The following is a 17,876-nucleotide window of genomic DNA, read 5'->3' as shown; positions in this document are numbered from 1 at the left end:
CTTTATGTAGGTGAGGAAGCTAAAGTCCTAGTAAAATATTGTTTGATGAATGCCTGCTTTAAGAGATTTCATTATAGAGTTGTTATCTAGTTACTGCATTCTCTTTTAATTCATGAGCATTCATTGCATTTTGTAACTATGGTTTTCTATCCTTCAGAGTAAGAAGGATATTGTCATCAAAACACACTTGTGACTGTTCATTTTGCAGCAACATGGTCATGGTCCAGTCCTTTCTCTGGATGACATACCCAGGGAATTAACATTGAGGAGACAGAAATAAACTTAACAAAACCCATCCCTCATTAAAGCTCATCGTTCTTTTTATGCAGTTTCTCCTACTGAAAAAAAGAAGCGTTTCTTGGTAGTTATTTCTGTTTGAGCTGCAAAGTCAGCATAGGTGAGATAACTGGGTCTCGCTATTTGTTGGTGTCCCTACCAGTCTAACAGGATAATAAAAAGGACTGGATTGCCTTTCTCTAAGGGCTATGAAGAATGAGGCGAACCTTAAAAACTGGAAAAGCACCTTGCATCTGAATGCAGTCTGGCAGCTGCCTCACTGAAACTCCTTAAGAGTGTCGGTCACAGGTTCCCCTGCTTCAATGCACGTAGTTAGAGGATTATGATCTAAAAATGTGCAGTTTGGCTCCAACACTGTAACCTCATGATGTTATTTGGGCATTTATGAATAGCCAGGTCGCCATTCAGCTGAGCTGCTAATAACATGGCACGTACCAATCACACTGCAAAGCAAGTGATCTCACCTAGGCAGCATGTGTAAACACAGCACAGCCACACAAATATGACAAGCTTCTGAGCATACTTAAGGTTATTCCATGAAGATTATTAACTGTGTTGCCTAGGAACACATAAATAGGGCTTTTGGGGTGCCACCCCCCTCAACTTTTCATACAGGAAACTTATGTATAGAACAAGAATTCCTTCAAAGAAGACAGTTGCTAGTGTGGTAATATAGTATACCACACTCTGAAGAATAATTTCTCTAAACAGCATTTCCAAACCCAGCAATCTTCCCTTCTGAATACCTATTTCCGTTAGGAAGTATCCTGCTGTTATAGCCAAGAACTGACAGCACTTCCAGTGCCTTATTTGAACAAATGTACACTGCTGGAATATCACCGATTCTCCCCATGAATGCATGTTGGAGAAGTACTATTTAAAGTTCCCTGGACAGAACAGTGAAAATTAATTTAAATTCTGGAAGAAAAAATATAATTCAAACCCTTTGAAAGAAATTATAAACATCTGTGTACCTTCTTTCTTAAACCAATAGACATTGCTTACTTGTTGGAAAAACTGGTAGGGAAATTAAGTCTTTGGAATGGGTAGATTCAACTGTTTAGTGGTCTTACAGAGAAACAGCTAAACCCCAGTTCTGCCCAAATTAGAAGAGGGTAAATCCTATTCACCAGCATTTAATCTCTCCTATACTACATTTTCCATTAATAATGCTTAAAGGTAGAAATCTGTTTCATGTGGGCAATGTTACAGAACTCAAATTCCATAGGAGTAAATACGAAGATCACTGCATATGCAATTTCTGGTTTGAAAAATATTTACCAAGAAACCTGTAAGAAAATAAAGTTTGTTTTTAAATAATGTATTTCATGATATCAACTAAAGCAGTTGGAAAACTACAGGGGGCAAGCCCTACTTCAGATCAGGCTTAAAAGCTTATCTACTATTATCAATTGTATGAGCTTGTCTAAGAAAAGCGAGTACCTTTCCCCACAAGTCCGATATGCTGTTACAAGAGCTATAGCACTATTTTTATTCAAAAGAGAAAGAACATTAGAACATTTGCTAAACATTTTTAGTTGTTTTTTTTCTCTCCACCAAAATTGCAAGTAATTCTCTCCTTGAAGTCTCCACTGCTACAAGCACCAGAGTAGGAAAAGAAATTCTGGTCAGACAACTTCCTTTAGAGATATATGCTCTGGATGAAGCGTGATTTCAGAGAAAAATTGTGTGAGAAAGAGGTTTAGCCAACAACTTTGCTATTTTTGAGGTAACTTTGTAAAGTAAGCAGCTGTTTAGTTTCAATATATAGTTACTGAACTCTGCCTGGCTTACCTGGTGGGTGTAAAAAGATCTAATGCAAAAGTGACAGAAAAGTATTACATACTCTTGAATATTTTAATCTCCCAGACCACTAATAAAATGTGATTTTCTGAAAGAAATCTCTGCAGCACACCATGAAGGGTACTTAGGAATACTTAGGAAACAGTAACAAGAAAACTACAAAATTATCCCAGCTGTAGAAAAAGGACAGATGGGACCCCTGAAAGCCTATTCAAAACTAACCTCCTGCTTCAGCAGAATCAGCTACAGCTTTGTCATCCTGACAGATGTTTGCCTAACCTGTTCAAAGGCTTCTAATGACAGAAGCGCCATGTCTCCTCTAAGTAAAGAGGGCTCGAGCATCCTTATTATAAAGATCTATATTTTACATGGTACCATTATCTGAATGGATTTGTGAACGCAGAATGACTTTTTGGTGTTATAAAAAAAAAAAAAAAAAAAAAAAAATTGTTTTCACAGAACATATTTCTAAGACATTTTATTTTTTTCTAAGAATTTTTATTATTATTATGCTCTTGCAGTGTGACTCAACCGCTCAACTGTCTTTTCATCCAGATATAAAACCAAACAAACTCAAGCCTAGGAGCAAACAGCATCAAATATAGTGCATAACAGAGTACAGTTGACAGCAGGAATTTCAACTTAAGTGGGGCTCAAAGCCTTTTTATTCTCAATCCTTTTATGGCCACAGTGCATTTGTGACTGAGAAACAGAGGGACAAAAAATTCTTGAGCATTTTTTGTTCTTCTCCAGCAGCCCCACTATTTAGTTACTCTATCAGGGAGAGGTTACTTCTTCAGAGACAGGGAATGGCCTCGGACAACAGGTTAGTTATTTCATCTTTGCCTCAGAAGATGGGGACAAAATGTTCTGCTTGTTCTGCACAAACTCTGTTACTGAAGAAAACAAGTAATGGCAAATGTACTGTGGTCTCCTCCAGGCTGAACAAGACAAAGTGACCTCAGCTGCTCCTCATATGGCTTCCCCTCCAGACCTTTCACTATTTTTGGGGCCCTCCTTTGGAGGCTGTCTAATAGCTTTATATCCTTCTGGTATTGTGGTGCCCAAAACTGCACAGAGGACTCGAGCTAAGGCGACACCAGAACAAAGCGGGACAATCACCTCCCTTGACTGGTTAGCCCTGTCAGAGGTCAATCTCTGTGCTTCCTTAGCAGTAGCTTTCCGCCTATGCTCTCTTCTATTGTTTCTTTCAGTGGCAATTTACAACAATTATATCCATATTCCCTGCTCACACGAACTCTGCAAACAGAAAGCAATCCTGTCCTACATCCTGGAAAGCCCATATATTTTTTTCCTCACACAACAGATGTCATCACATCAAAGAGCACAGATGATTATCAGCAAGCCTCTCAAGGCATACACACAGAAGGGAAACAAAAATACACAGCTGTTCAATAAGTCTTGTTGAGGACCCTCGGTATACTTAGAATGGCCAATAAGTCTCCAAGCAAGATTTCAAAAAACTAGTCACACTTGATAAAAGGAAGGACTGTGTGGAAACTCTTTTCAAGTTTTCCTGCGTAGAGTTGAAACAAAACTGTGGAAATCCAGACCCCTGCCAGGGTGAGATGTAGGTGATGGATAGATAACAGTAGCTTTTTGTAGTTTTATAGAGTCAATGTAAAAGGATATTTCTAACTGTATTAGAGAGGAAATTCAGGGTAGAAGGGAAAAGACCTTCCATCAAACCTGAAAAGACAGGAAAGCAAAAAGGATCCCAATCAGCTTCTAGATGAAAAGACAAATAGGAGGATATGATGGGGAAGGGAAAAAGATCTGGTTAGAGCTGATCCAGTTGGTTAGACATAAGCACCTATAAAAGATTCAAAGCACTTGAATTTACGAAAGTCAATAGGCACAAAGCAAACAGACAAGACAGTCAGCTAAGGGAAGGCAACTGACAGTGATTCAACACGACAAAAGCAGCACTTCTTGTCAATCAAGACAGCCAGTGCTGCCTTAAAAAGAGCCAACTTGGGGGCACAGTCTGATCCAAGAGAAAATAAGAGATGCACACAACATTTCCAGAAAGGCCACTAGCTCTCTTTCCTGCATCTTGTTTCAACATGTGGCTCTACAGAACATTCTGCTGTGACATTAAGAACAAGACCTTTTGAAAAAAGTCCCATAATATGCTCAATTTGTTTGAGCTTCTACCTCCAGTCTATTCCCAAGGAAGGAATACAGACTGGTAAGAACTTGATACATACCACGGTGGGTATGTTTGTTCACATGGATCTTAGGAAAGCCCAGCAGAATACCATTCATCATGTCCAGCCAAAGAACAGCCACATATTGCACCTGTGGTAGATTGAGGACACCACCGGTAGCTCATCCCTGAATGATAATAAAATCAATCCTACAGCAAACATGCTGAGTGCAGCTCTGACAGACAGCGTTGTAGCTGAGATGAGCGCCTTTCCCTTCACTGGAGCTTCGGAATAATTTGTGAACATTCACACCAGATGTGTGTGTACAACTGCACAGTAAAGACACAGAAAAGACGACTGGTGGAAAACTGGAGGTCTCTTAACATTCAGTGTTACCAGCCCTTTTCTCTCATCCTAAAAGGAACTTAGGACTCCCTGCCTCCTTTCAAGAACTCCTTAAATAAAATAATTTTGCCTGTAGTCATGCACATAAGCTCTATTTCCACCTTTATTTGTCAATCAGTGCTTGTTTTTCCTCCCTGTTAAACTGTCTTATTCATCATTATGGCTCAGTTTGAGGCAATGATCAGGCACTTCAGCCTACATGAAATAATTTCCCATGATAAGTCTCAAAAAGACACTTTCTTCCTACTTACAAACTTACCATCTCATTGGAGACTGGCAGAAAGAAAACATCATGCCAGAGCAGTTACCATACTGGGAACCCAGTCAATGACTACAATGTCTGGGAGCTGTCACAACGTAATAACAATAAATTAATACCTAGGGAAAAAGACTAAAATCTGTTGTTCATCAAATTATAATATGCATTAGTATAGTAATCCATGAAGGAAAAATGCCTACATATGTAATCATATTCCACGTGAAATCCCCCTCTACAAATATCTGATAGAGATTATTATTTATTATTATTGTTGTCTTTAAATACATTGATCTTCTCTATCCAAGTGCTGTACTTATCTGAAACTGAAAGCGTACCTCACCATCTGGAGAGGCAATTCTTTTCCTACAGTTGACATCTCAAAGAGTTCTTTTACATCTGCTTAAAAATGTAGTTGTGTTCATGCAGCATTATTTGGTTGCCCTTGCACTGTATCTCATAGTGTAAGGGCAACTAATCTCATACAATCAGTGTCCTTGCACTATATCTCATATAATTCCATAGGAAATATATTCAGTCCATAAACAAATGCTTTTTTAAAACAGTTTTATACAGCTGTACAGCTGAGCCTGCAAATTCATCCAGGTTCAAAAGTCTAAAGTGCATATCTACAGAGCATCAGTGCAAGAAGGTGTCTGAAAACAAGCCAGCTTTGGTGCAGAAGCCCTACAACTATGACACTGTTTTAACCATTTTAGAGCTAATAAACTCTGCCTCAAAGTGTCTAAGGTCTAAGCCTCCTGGAAGAGACTCAACTATAAAGAAGGTCAAGTTATAACCCAGATTCATACCTGCAATATCACTCTGTTTGCTTCATTAACAACCACAAAAAACTAGATTCCAGGCAGCTAAAATGGCTTTGCTGATGCTGCTCAATCCTGGACGACCACTGGATTCATTCTTACTCTACTAGAGAGTTCACTGAACTAACAGGAGTCAAAAGCAGTGAGCATTCATGCAAGTTGCTATGCTCAGCAGAGAGCTGTACTGTGAGAGGAGACAAGATGTGTTGAGAAGGCAGCCTTTCCATGGCCTGAGCCATATGCAGTATTTGTAGTTAAACTGCTACCGATTATTTAAAATGGGTTTGGTTAAACTGCCGCGAGCTATGTGCGTACCTTTTTAAACACTGTTTACAAATGGCTTAAACAAGAAAGAGATAAAACCAAGTGAACGAGAAGCTTTTATAAAACAGTGTACACTTATTTACATCAGGATTCAAAACAGTTTATATTTTACTGATGAGCTGGATTGTGTATGGAACAACACCCGCAAAAACAGACTACTGACAAAACTATGCAAACGCTGTTCTTGCAGTACTGTCAAGTCAGCTTGGGAACAGCTACTGCTGTGGTTTCCTTGTGAAAGTGTAAGCACTTTACCATCTGATAAGAGACTCTGTAGGAGTATATTATAATACAGAAGTTCAGTTCCAATTCTTCATCCTCATAAATTCGCTAGGAGTAATCACTAGGTTAACAACAGCACATGTGACAGATGTGCAAGTAACTCTAGGCTTTAAACATGAACACCACAGGTTTGAAGCTTAAGTAGTTGAACTTGACACTGCCTATCAATACTGGATGAGCCATAGCAAGATTCCAAATTCTGTCCTTTTTCAATCTTAGAAAAGAAATTTATGAAAAGCTTAGGTTCCAAATTAGCAAATTTAAATATGCATAATCCAAATATCTGCATGTCGTATACTTGTAATTCAAAATTAGCATACAGCTCTGTAACTGCATTCCAAATATTCTGCTGGATTACTGAAGTCAATTTATTGTTGAAATGCTCATTTCAAGAAATTAGTATAAATGGGGAAGGGCAGAAAATAAACTCAAGAATCACTCATTCAGCCATTACCTGGACATCAAAACGTTTGTATGTTGAAGAAACAGCCTCCTTTATTTCTCAAACATCGTAATCTACCTTCTGAAGCAAAACTTCTACCTGAACTGTACTGGTTTGAGAGAGATGCACAAGCAAAGAAGGGGAAATAGCTCTCTCTGTTGTGTGTCTTCAGGTACAACAAGGAAGTCCTCAAAACCAAAGAAACCTGCTTGTTGTATTATCTGTGTGGTAACAGCTTGGAATTATACAGTATATTTTGGTATATTCTGTAATTAATCTTTGGAAATACCGTCTATGATAAACACTTGTAAAATAAGAATACCTCAATGCATATAATTTTTCAAAACACCAATTGGCTAGCAGACATTGGTTATATTACTCAAAAATGTATGCTTTGTCGCTCAATGACTCTAGCACAGAAGTTTAAATAAATCTGCAATAGTCTTTAAAGTAGTTAAGAAAACCTGTGTGATATGCTGCTCTTCCCCATTCAAAAAATGGGAGAGGTAAAGGAAATTTTATTTGCCAAGCTTAGAAATTCAAGTCTTGTTTACCTGAGACAATAGAAAATGCTGCAATTTTAAGGAAGTTAAACTCTGGCCATAAATTACAGTGTATATAGCCAAGACTGGCATGAGTAATTAATTTTGAAACTGTGCTTTAATATCTGAAAGGCTGCTTTAATATCTAAGCAGGCTGTTTCCAGGAATACCATCTTTTTTGCATACCTGCCTAAGGGATCATAGAATTCCAGGGGTTTGTTTTTGATGAGGGAAGCCTAAGCTCTAACACCCGCCCCCCAAGACCAGCTCTGTGCAGCTGTGACACACAGACAAGTGCAAGCATCTCTGGTTTAAGTGTCAGCCTTGTTAACAAGGCACTTTCCTCCAGATTCTCTGGTCCTCCAGCCCAGTCTTAGGCCACATGACTTGACTGCTAGAGAATGATTCTCATCTAGGCAATCTCATTGTAAATTACTGGGACTTTGGTAAACAATTCACAGCTATTGATAAAGGGCCTACTGCATTCTTTAAATGCTATTCATAAATTGAAAATACTTTCTTCCATTAAAGTTTGTATTTCAGAGGTCTGGCTTTAAACTTTTTGTGCTACCCATAATGCAATGTGTGAGCATGTGTGTACACAACACGTATTTTTCAAAAAAAAGGATTTTCCTGACATGGGAATCTGGTCTCGGCTACAAAAGCCATAGCTGACTTCCTGCTCTTTCATTAGAGCATTAAACATAATAAGTCAAAGCAAAATAAAAAAAGAGAGTGCACATCACTGCTTCTCTGGGAAAAATTAGTACAAGCCATCTAACATTCAGTTAAAGCATTCCAGTATCAAGGCCAAGCTAATCTAATATTACCTTAATAGAAATCCTTGTCTGGATCTTCTGTCCATATTCCACTTGGAAACAACGTTATCCTTGCTTGTTTATTGTATTTTGGTCTATGTTGTTAATGGTCAAAAATAACTTGAATTATTTGGTATAGCTGCTATTTCCACTAGCATATGCCATTAGAACCTAATAAGATGCTGTGACATAGGCAAGAGAAGGACACTTGCATAGCCCTGAAAGGTAAAAAGACTGCCAAAACCTCAGAAATTTTGAAGGTTCAGTATTTCAGCACCTATTGTCCTCCTAACCTGGAATTAAAAGCAAAAATTTTGAAATTCAGAGATGACAATGTGTGGATGGAAAATAACAAAACAACAACATTACTCATACAAAACCATCTGAATTTCCTTTTTTAACCCTCAAAGCTCAACTTCAACACAAACTGTCAGACTAGAAGACAGAAAGTCAGTCTAGAGAGAATTATAGAAGCTCAGCCAATTAAAAAAATCACTCACATTTCACCTTAAATTTATAAAGAATTGACTGAAAGGGCTAGCATTGTTTTCAAGATTTTATGGAGGATGGGCAAAGTACCAAAAACTAGAGAAACAAGAAACACAGTGCTTTCATTTAAAGAAGGAAATAAAAAAGGAACCAGTTCAGCCAGATGAATTTCAATTCCTGAAAAAAATGGTGAAAAAAAGAAAACCCAAAAATTTTGAAAAGCACTTTCTAAGCGCCTGAACAATAATATGCAACTGAGTGCAAGGCAAAATTCAGTTTGACACACATGTTGAAGATAGATCCCCAAGAAACCACTTACCTTCCACAACAGGTAATAGGTCTGAACAAGGGAAGACACTGGCACATGTTACAGTTGTGACTTGAAGCTAAGGAAACTTTTATGAGATTTCAGCAACATGAATGCAGAACTGTCTTGTGCTGAAAGAGCACTCGATCAGTGGTTCACTGCTAGCATGCAAAAGTATACCATGTGGGATTCCACAGCAAATACCCCCTAAATCTGGTTCTACACAGAATAGTGACCTGAATTATGGCATTGAGAGAATGCTTATATTAAAGTACCCATAATATAAAGCTTGTAAGGACTGAGAGAACCTGAGAGGACAAACTCGAACTTCTGAAGTGCTTGACAAATTGCAGAAATGTTCTGAAATCACCTAAAAATAGAGAATACAACTCTTAGGAAAAATACTTAAATTATTACTCTCCAATAGAAATTATCAACTATACAAAGACAGGAAAGGGAAACAAAATGCTAGAGACTCTCTGCTAGAGACTCTGCTTGAAAGGAGTTAAGGTTATAAAGGATTATGGCATCATGAGGTCAACATGAAAAAAAACTAACAAAACTTCAATGTGATTCATAAACAGTAATTTAGCTTGCAAGACAGAGGAAGCAAACCTCTCTGTTCTACTCAGCAGGAATACCCACACCATCGTTTTGGCCAATGCACCTCAAAGGTATTAACTGAATGCTGTCCTCTGTATTCTCACCAACAAAAGTGACCAGATGCCTAGAAAAGATGACTGAGAAAGAATGACTGAGAACAGACGGTAAAGCCAAAACACCACAAAGACAGTTGGTATAAAGAGGAGGAGACTGAGAAGAGTCTTGACTGCTAGTAGTCTTTAAAACAGTTAGATAAAACTACTCATGCACGGCCAAATATAGTAATTGGTTCTTCCCTGGGGCACCTCAATAGAACTGACAGCTCTCTTCAGGTCCTTCCCTAACTTCCCTATTCTGGTTCCACGAAAACATATTTTAATATATCCAGCTATCCCATACATAAGGACAAAAGAAATAATCAACATGTATGCCTGGGAAAGTAATTTGGAAAGTACTGTCTCCAAAAAGAACACTGGGAACAGCAGATCAGGCTCCACTCTGTATTCTTTAGTGTGGTTCAGCTGCCTAGGTGGCTGATTTGATCTAAAATGTGTAAAACTAGAAGTTTCAAGTAAAACAAACAACCACCTTTCCTGCATATACTATGCCAACCTGACAGTTTGAGAATATGATGACTTTCCCGGTGTCCAAAATTATTTGGAAATACTGGAAGGATTTTTATGGCTCCTGTTTTATTTGGTAAAGAAAAGGGGCCTCTCAGTACACAGTTTAAAAACCTAAATATAAGTAAGTTATAGAAGTTGAGATTACTTGATTTTTTTGCATCTATACATACACATACATATGTACTTATATACAAACACACCCTTAAAACTTAAGATGTCTAAAAAGAAGAAAAAATTGGGGGAAAAAAATTAAGATTTTTTTCAGATTCATAAATTAACTCACAGAAAACTGTAATGAATGGAAATTGGCATTGCACAAATATATCTTGTAGAGGTATCATTTCCTGGCAGCAAGAAAATTAAACTCTGAAAGCTCTTACTACAGGAAATGTATGTCACTGCTTCAATTTTTTAAGTAAGTTTAGATATCTTTCAGAAAGATATAGTTATATTCAGCTTCTGGTGGAGAAACAGAATTCCCTGATTTACATACACGAGGTTATCAGATTATCACAATTCTCTAACCTGGTCTAGCAGCCTAAACATTTATTTCTCTCAACTATTCTGAGAGATGCTTTCTAGTCTATGCATTTAGCATCAGAGAGCCAAAGGGATTGAATATAAAAGTGACCTGATGCAAAGACAGACAAAAAAGAATACTCTTCCAGGTACCTCAAAGGCAATAGTTATCAAAAAATCATTCCTTAAATCACACAAAGTAAGAAAGGAACTTTAAGGCTTGGCAAGTAGAAAACTCAAAGGGCCCTAGGGAAAGGAAAGGCAGAAGGAGAAAAATTAACATATCAGGAGGAAGATCCATCAGGGAAGAAATGGTGAGTCACCTCTTGAGAAGGCTCTGGGCATGAAATACGTGCAAAAAGAAATGAAACTCATCTGCTCCCATAGCCTGGGCTGCCCAACATGTTTCATGTTAATCGTGCCTGAGGCTTTCTGTTGTCCCTCCATAGGCTCGGACTTGCCTGACAAAGCAGTTTTAAAGTCACTTTGTTTTCAGGGACATGACAAAAAGCAGGCATGCATTTTACTGTTATTGCTGTACTGATTAATCCATGTCTAAACCAACCCTGTACATTAAATACAGTATTTGTTTACATTTTTATTACTGTACGAGTTGTTCCAAAGGAATCTTTCCTTCCCTATAGTAACATTCAGGAAAAAAATTTTCCAGTAATAGATTAGGTTTCCAAGTGTGGTTATTGTCATAACAATTGAATCTTCAGTCCATCCTAACAACTACTGCTAGAACAATTTCTCCCTTTGGCCAGCAATGCATCAAGCTGTACTCCAAAGTACTGTCAAGGCTGCTACTGGATGCTCAACAGAAGACTTCAGCAATGTAACTAGTTCAGGCTACCTGTCTGCTAAAGAAAATTTAGGATTGCCAGTACAGAAAGAATCTTTTCTGTGACAGCAAAATGGCATGCCTGGCATACTTATATATACTTGTAGCATATCTGACATACTTATAACTTACTGATATTTTTGTTACAATATTACCCCAAAGAAATTATAACAATGGAATTTCGTATGTCAAAGTAAATTATAAAGTGGTTGGAAAACAGAAGTTCAGTGAAATATAATTAGTTAAAACAGTACTGTAGAAAGGATTTTTAAAAATTTAATAATGAGAAAGATTTATTATACTGCAAACACATATAACATTCCAGATGAGCCAAAACAAAACACTTATCCTTAATAAACCAGGAAAACCTTAGGGCTTTTTTGTTGTTTTGGAAGACATGTCAGAATAACTTAAATTAAAAGAGATACAGAACACACTCGTATTCTATAGGCTTGAATCAAAATATTAGTGACATTAGGAGAAAAAATACTTAGATTAAATTACAGTTAGATGAGATGCGTACTAAGGCTTGGAAGGGAACACTTAGAAAGGAGCCCTAAGAGATGATTACCTGGGGATTGCAAAGTCCCCAGAAAGAAGAGTGAAAGGATGTTACATTTCAGGGTTATCAAACTTTTGGAGACTGCTAAGACATGCAGGGGAATGCAGGAGAAGAAAAGCAGCCACAGACAGGGTTAAGTGTGGTACATGTTAGACAAGAACTTTCAGACTTGGGCCTAAGTCATGTCATGTGTGGGGAAAAAAACAGGAGATCCTGAATTTCCTCAGAGTGAAAATGTGGTTTCATAGTACCAGTAAAGTGTATGGTTCTCTTACATTAATCTCAGAGGAAAAAAACAAACAAACCAACCACAAAGTAGGATTTAGATTACAGATATGGTAGATATACCATATATCAACCACATGTGCTGTATGTTCAGGCACCCACAGAGAAACAGAAGGTGATGTGGAAAGTTGCCTTTCAAAAAATCCTGAGCCTGAATTAAATTTTGTGTTCCTGGGACACAATGACAAAACCTTGTTCTTTATGGCATGGAAACAATGAAATATGGAAGAATTCAGATATGTGAAGAAATATATATATATATATATATATCAGTGATGTGCAGGGAAGAAGAAGCAGGTATAACACAGCACTTACTACAGACCTGAATAATGAAGAGAAGGAAAATGTCATCAGCAAGGCATAGAAGAGGAGAACAGGCTGACTATGTTAAAGCTCTTCTGGAGCTGAGCCATCTATCAAAACATTCTGAGAGATAAAACGCTCCACGAAGCGCACTGAGACAAACTGCTTGTTTGGGAAATGGGGGATTCTATTTTCAGAATTGTAAGGTAGATTTTGCTCCTTCTTGCAATGTTTGGTACTTTATAGACACTTAAATATCTGGCAAATTACTATTATGATCTTCTAAAAACTATTAAGATTATCAAAACCTCTAAACCACTGATTTAAAATGTTCATAACACTTGAATTGAACTTCAGATGTCTTATAAACAGTACTTCTTCTTTTATAAGAACAAAGCAGTATCACCAAAGCAGAAGCCTGAATGACAGTACAGTCCACAACATGGGAATAGAAGCATCACTTTCTGAAGTACTTTGGAGAACTGCATTTAATGTTGATATTTAACATTAGTTCATATTTACTGAGCTTCAATTAAATCCTGTAAACCTTTTTTCTTTGTTTGTTTTTAAGCTGAAAGTGAAATTCAAAATTTTTCCTAATTTAATAACCAAGAGTCACATTAACAGCAATACCTCCTTACTGATACTTCCATATTACAGGAAAGTATTTGTCAGCTAAACAAGCCAACCAGGAGTTGTCTGTTTCAGTCAAAACTTAATTTTCTCATGAAAGCTAAGAACATGCACATCTACCTAGGAAAAACAGCTCTAAACTTGGCAAAACAGACAGGGTATAGGTTTAGTTTTTACTGCAGTATCTGTACCAGTACCAACAGTACATAACTTCTTCCTAGTCAAACTACCTCAATAAGCCAACAGAAAATTCTTGGGAGATGAAATACTCAGTAATCCAGAATCCAGAGCAGGTTTGAATTTTCTACTTAACGTCTAATTCATGTTGTGATGCTGTTATTCTAGAAAGCAAAATAACATTTCCTATCTTCTTTTCTTTTTTCTGAATCCATGGGCAAAGAAGCAGTATCGATAGCCTTGTATTTTAATTGCTGGTGCAAAACTATTCAGTCTCCCATTTATTGATTGATAATGCTCTGACAATCCTAGGAAAGGTTTAACATATTTATTTTTATGATTTCCATATGTAAATCAGACATTAGGACAGGGCTAGAATTACAACTTAAATTTCCCTGCTCCCCCCCATGATGAAGAGATACAGTACACAGCTTTCACAGTAGGATAAAGTTGATGAAAGTCATTAAAATAGAACTTGCTGTACAGTTGCTGAGAACCACACTCTTGTTTTCTGCAGTTTCAGCATTTCCAGAACTTGCAGGAAAGCATAAATAGACTACAACAATGAAACAGAGCTCCACCAGAGATCTGAGACAATGTGCGCAAACACAGGAACTTCCCTTTTTCAACTCTTGGTAGTCCCTGATTTGTAGAATATCCTACATCAGAAGGCTTAGAAGATGTACACTGGACGTGGGAAAGTGCTAAATTTGCCCTTGACTAAATTTTGAGTTTATATTTCCAGAATTTAATCAGACTGTGACTATGGTGAGGATTGCATGTTCTATGTAAGTGAAGAGAATGTCAGCACTCAAGGTGTGAGAATCTATGTTGTGTGAATGATTTTGAACACAAACAGCACCTGTATAAACTCCCACTAAGCTTCAAGCCTGCAACCTTTGGCTCTGATACAACACTGCTGTTGGTGCCCTGAGGTACAGGCATAACTTTACTCACAAGAGGAAGTTTTTTCACACATCACAGACTGTTAAGAGTCCAGAAATTCTAGTGAAGAGCCGTGTTCCAACTGTAATGTTTTCCCCCCATTGCAGCTCCAAGGAAAATTAAAATCTACCCTGTGTACTGACCAGAGTGCAGAATTGAGGACAGAGCCCAGTTTTATCCTTACACCTCCCCTCTCACAACTGATCTGACAGCTCCCTCAAACTCTCAGGCAATGCCCGCAACTGCTGCAGAGTTTTCAGAGGCATGTAACTGCACAAAGGGAAATCCTTCTTTTTAATATTTATAATCTTGACAAATCTGAGTGATAGTCATGGGAAAAAAAGAAAACACCTCTTGTGTAGTTCAAGTGCTCCTGTCAAATATCCAAAGATCTGCCGCAAAAAAAAATGGACAGACTCTCTCACAGGTCATAACAATCCTTTCAAGGAGAAGTTAGGGTATATCTGTGCAGGTTTCACACATGGTATTGCCTCATAATATAAAGCAATACTAATTTAGAAACAAGTACGGGTGTAGCTATAAAACTCCCAAATAAATACATACTAATGACAAAAGTACTTCTAGTGTTACAGTTTATAGCTGTGGATAAAATGGGAGAAGAATTTGTATTGTGGTAATTTTAGACTGACAGACATTTCTGACGTGTAGCATTATGAAATAGAAAAAAGAAAAGCCCTAGAACGTGCAGAAATAACAAAACTTATCTCGATTCAGGGTGATTTCCATAATCTATTTGATCTATAAACTGGTCAAACAACCCAAATTGCTGAATCATGCACTTCTTCCTCCCAACTCAAACCATATTCAATGTTTCCTCCAACTCTGATTTAGAGGCCTTAAACATTAAATTAGTCACTTGCAATCTATTTTTTTGTTTCAAGTCCTTTTTTACTCTTAAGTACATTTACTTTGTGGGATTTCATTTTTTTTCCTTAGTTTTCCAATAGAGAGATAGATTACAGCCACTTGTCTGCAGAAGTAAAGACAGAGAAGAGGGAGTTTAAGCTACGGTATCTGGAGCTTTTACAATAACTGAACAAACTGTTTACATATTTCTGCCTTAGTTTCCACTTGAAGCAGAATGGTATAACTCAGTCCAATCCATCTGTGTAGAAGACAATTATTTATCAGCTTCCTTTTGGCAAAGATTTCTTTCACCTCTTATTTTAAGGCACTGAGGGTACCAAGGTGTTTCCTGCTCAGCCATTTATCACAGCAGGCTTATGATTTATTTTCACAAGAAACACAAGACAAAAAGGATATCACAGAGAGCACAATGCCCCACAGTAAAAGGAATATAACTCTAATAGCTACCAAGACAGGGTTCCAGCGCCGAATATTCTCCTACTAAAGCAAGCACTGTCAATGCATGTTTAGTCACAGCATTGTCCAGACTGCTGACATATTGAGGAATAACTGCCTCCTCCCCATTTCCCCCCAGTTACACTGTTACAGTCATTTGAACAAATTACATCTAACACCAGAGATTACCAACAGTTTTATATACACACAAACACATATATATGCACACATGTACAAACATTCCTCACCATGTAATTAAAACTCTAGATTTCTTCTGTCAGGTCTCACCTTCTCAAAGGTGTGTGCATGCTGTTCCAAAATCTAGTTTGAAGAAATTAACTCTTATACGGCTTCCACATTCATTACTAGATTAAGACTCTTCCATTGTAAGAAACAATTAGCATCAACTGGTGAAGCTCGTTAATTTGGTTGAGATTTGAAATTGATACTAAGTTCACAATAACTTTGAAGTCCCTACAGACTTGACTTTTTTCTTTGCTGATACAACAGATATGTTCCTACTTCCTCCAGGAAACATGTAATTAAATTCCAGAGTTCATTAAGTGTTTGTGCTTTGCCTATTCCCTGGGCTGCATGATGAAAGGTTCTGGACAAGTGAGCATGGTGGAAGCTAAACATTTAAATCATTCAAGGATAAAATTTTGACTTCTATCATCTAAAATAAATCTGAACCTTTTTTAAAAACTTCACCTTTTCCTTGAAGATTTAAAAGAAGAAAGTTACACCCAAGAGGACTTTGAACTTTCTTCCTCTTAAATTTATCTTTATAATTTGTAAACACTGCATCTTCTCAGCACAAGGAATTAATCAGTTCTTCTCTGAGCTACTCAACCAATCCACTTTCCATTTTCCTATCCAAACATCTGTACTTGCCCTCCTCCATCTGCTGTTCTTATTGTTGAATTAATTTACCATCTCAATCGCTGCAATTTCCTTCTCAGTTTCATTAGACAATAGATTGGTGCTTTCCTGAATGAGGATGCCTTCCATCTTTTCCCCTTCACTAAACTGAGGTGAGAAGAAGAAACACAACTAGCAAAGGCTCATGTCCTTGGCTTTAAGAGAAATTTATTTTGTTTTATTCTCAGAAACTCATCCATGCTAATTTTTCCAAGATTAAAATTAAAATAATAAAAAATAGTAAGACAAATGCAAAGACAAGCCAAGAGCAAGGGTTCCTACATATTTTTTTTCCCTCAGAATATTCTGAGTTTGAAGGGACCCACAAAGATCGAGTCCAACTCTTAAGTTAATGGCCTGTATGGGGGTTGAACCCATGACCTTGACTTTTTTAGCACCATGCCTTTTTGAAGCAACACAAACACATTCCTGCAAACACATTCCTACTAGAACCATTGTTAAGCATTCACTGCCTGTGTGCAGTGTTAACCACTAGGCCATTTTCACTGTAGTTAATAAAGTAAATGTTCTGAGATGCTACCAGTACCCAAAGCTGTCAATTCTCGACACATTTTAGTCATATATGTACTGCCCAAATTATACAAGCCTGGAAATGTAAGAATCTTAAACAAACAACAAAACAAATCTTCAGTACATGAATTCTACAAGTGGAAGACTCAGAAGGCAATAAAGAAAACTGACAACTTATTTCTTTGAGTCTCACTGTTTCATGAGTTGGTGGAAGCCAAGAATGACCTAATGGATCAGACTGAGGAACAGAACTTTCCCAACAGCAGACTCAGCAGCTTCAAAACCAAACCATTCTACCATTTTATCATACTGATCTACATTGAAATATAAGGATTTTTTTAGACAACAAATTTAAGTAATTCCTAGTTTCCCTGTAACATGACTAAAATCTGAAATTTCTTGGGTATTTTTTATTATTATTTGAATGGTATGTGAGCAAATGGAACTACGAATCTCATACCAACAGTTAATACCAGATTGACCTGACTCATACAATGGTGCTAAACCCCTTATACACAGACTTTCAGTTCTGCTTTGTGTAGGATCCTCTTTTGCCATTACCAGCACATCAGTGGCTTACAGTAGCATGCAAAGCATCATAAAATTTAGCTACTAGTAGTTTGCATTCCTCTCTAACCCTTCTC

At 37.4% G+C, this 17,876-nt stretch overlaps 1 protein-coding gene across 4 annotated transcripts in view; it reads right to left on the bottom strand.

Annotated features, from left to right (window-relative positions):
- The window catches only part of SESN1 (sestrin 1), a 77,554-nt gene that overhangs the window by 33,059 nt on the left and 26,619 nt on the right, over positions 1-17,876 (bottom strand). The gene's annotated exons all lie outside the window — the stretch shown is intronic.

This window comes from Myiozetetes cayanensis, unplaced genomic scaffold, assembly GCF_022539395.1.
Source record: "Myiozetetes cayanensis isolate MyiCay16 unplaced genomic scaffold, myiCay2020 scf2-11, whole genome shotgun sequence".
In the NCBI taxonomy this organism is placed as follows: Eukaryota; Metazoa; Chordata; class Aves; order Passeriformes; family Tyrannidae; genus Myiozetetes; species Myiozetetes cayanensis.
This window is presented reverse-complemented; position numbering and strand designations above follow the sequence as displayed.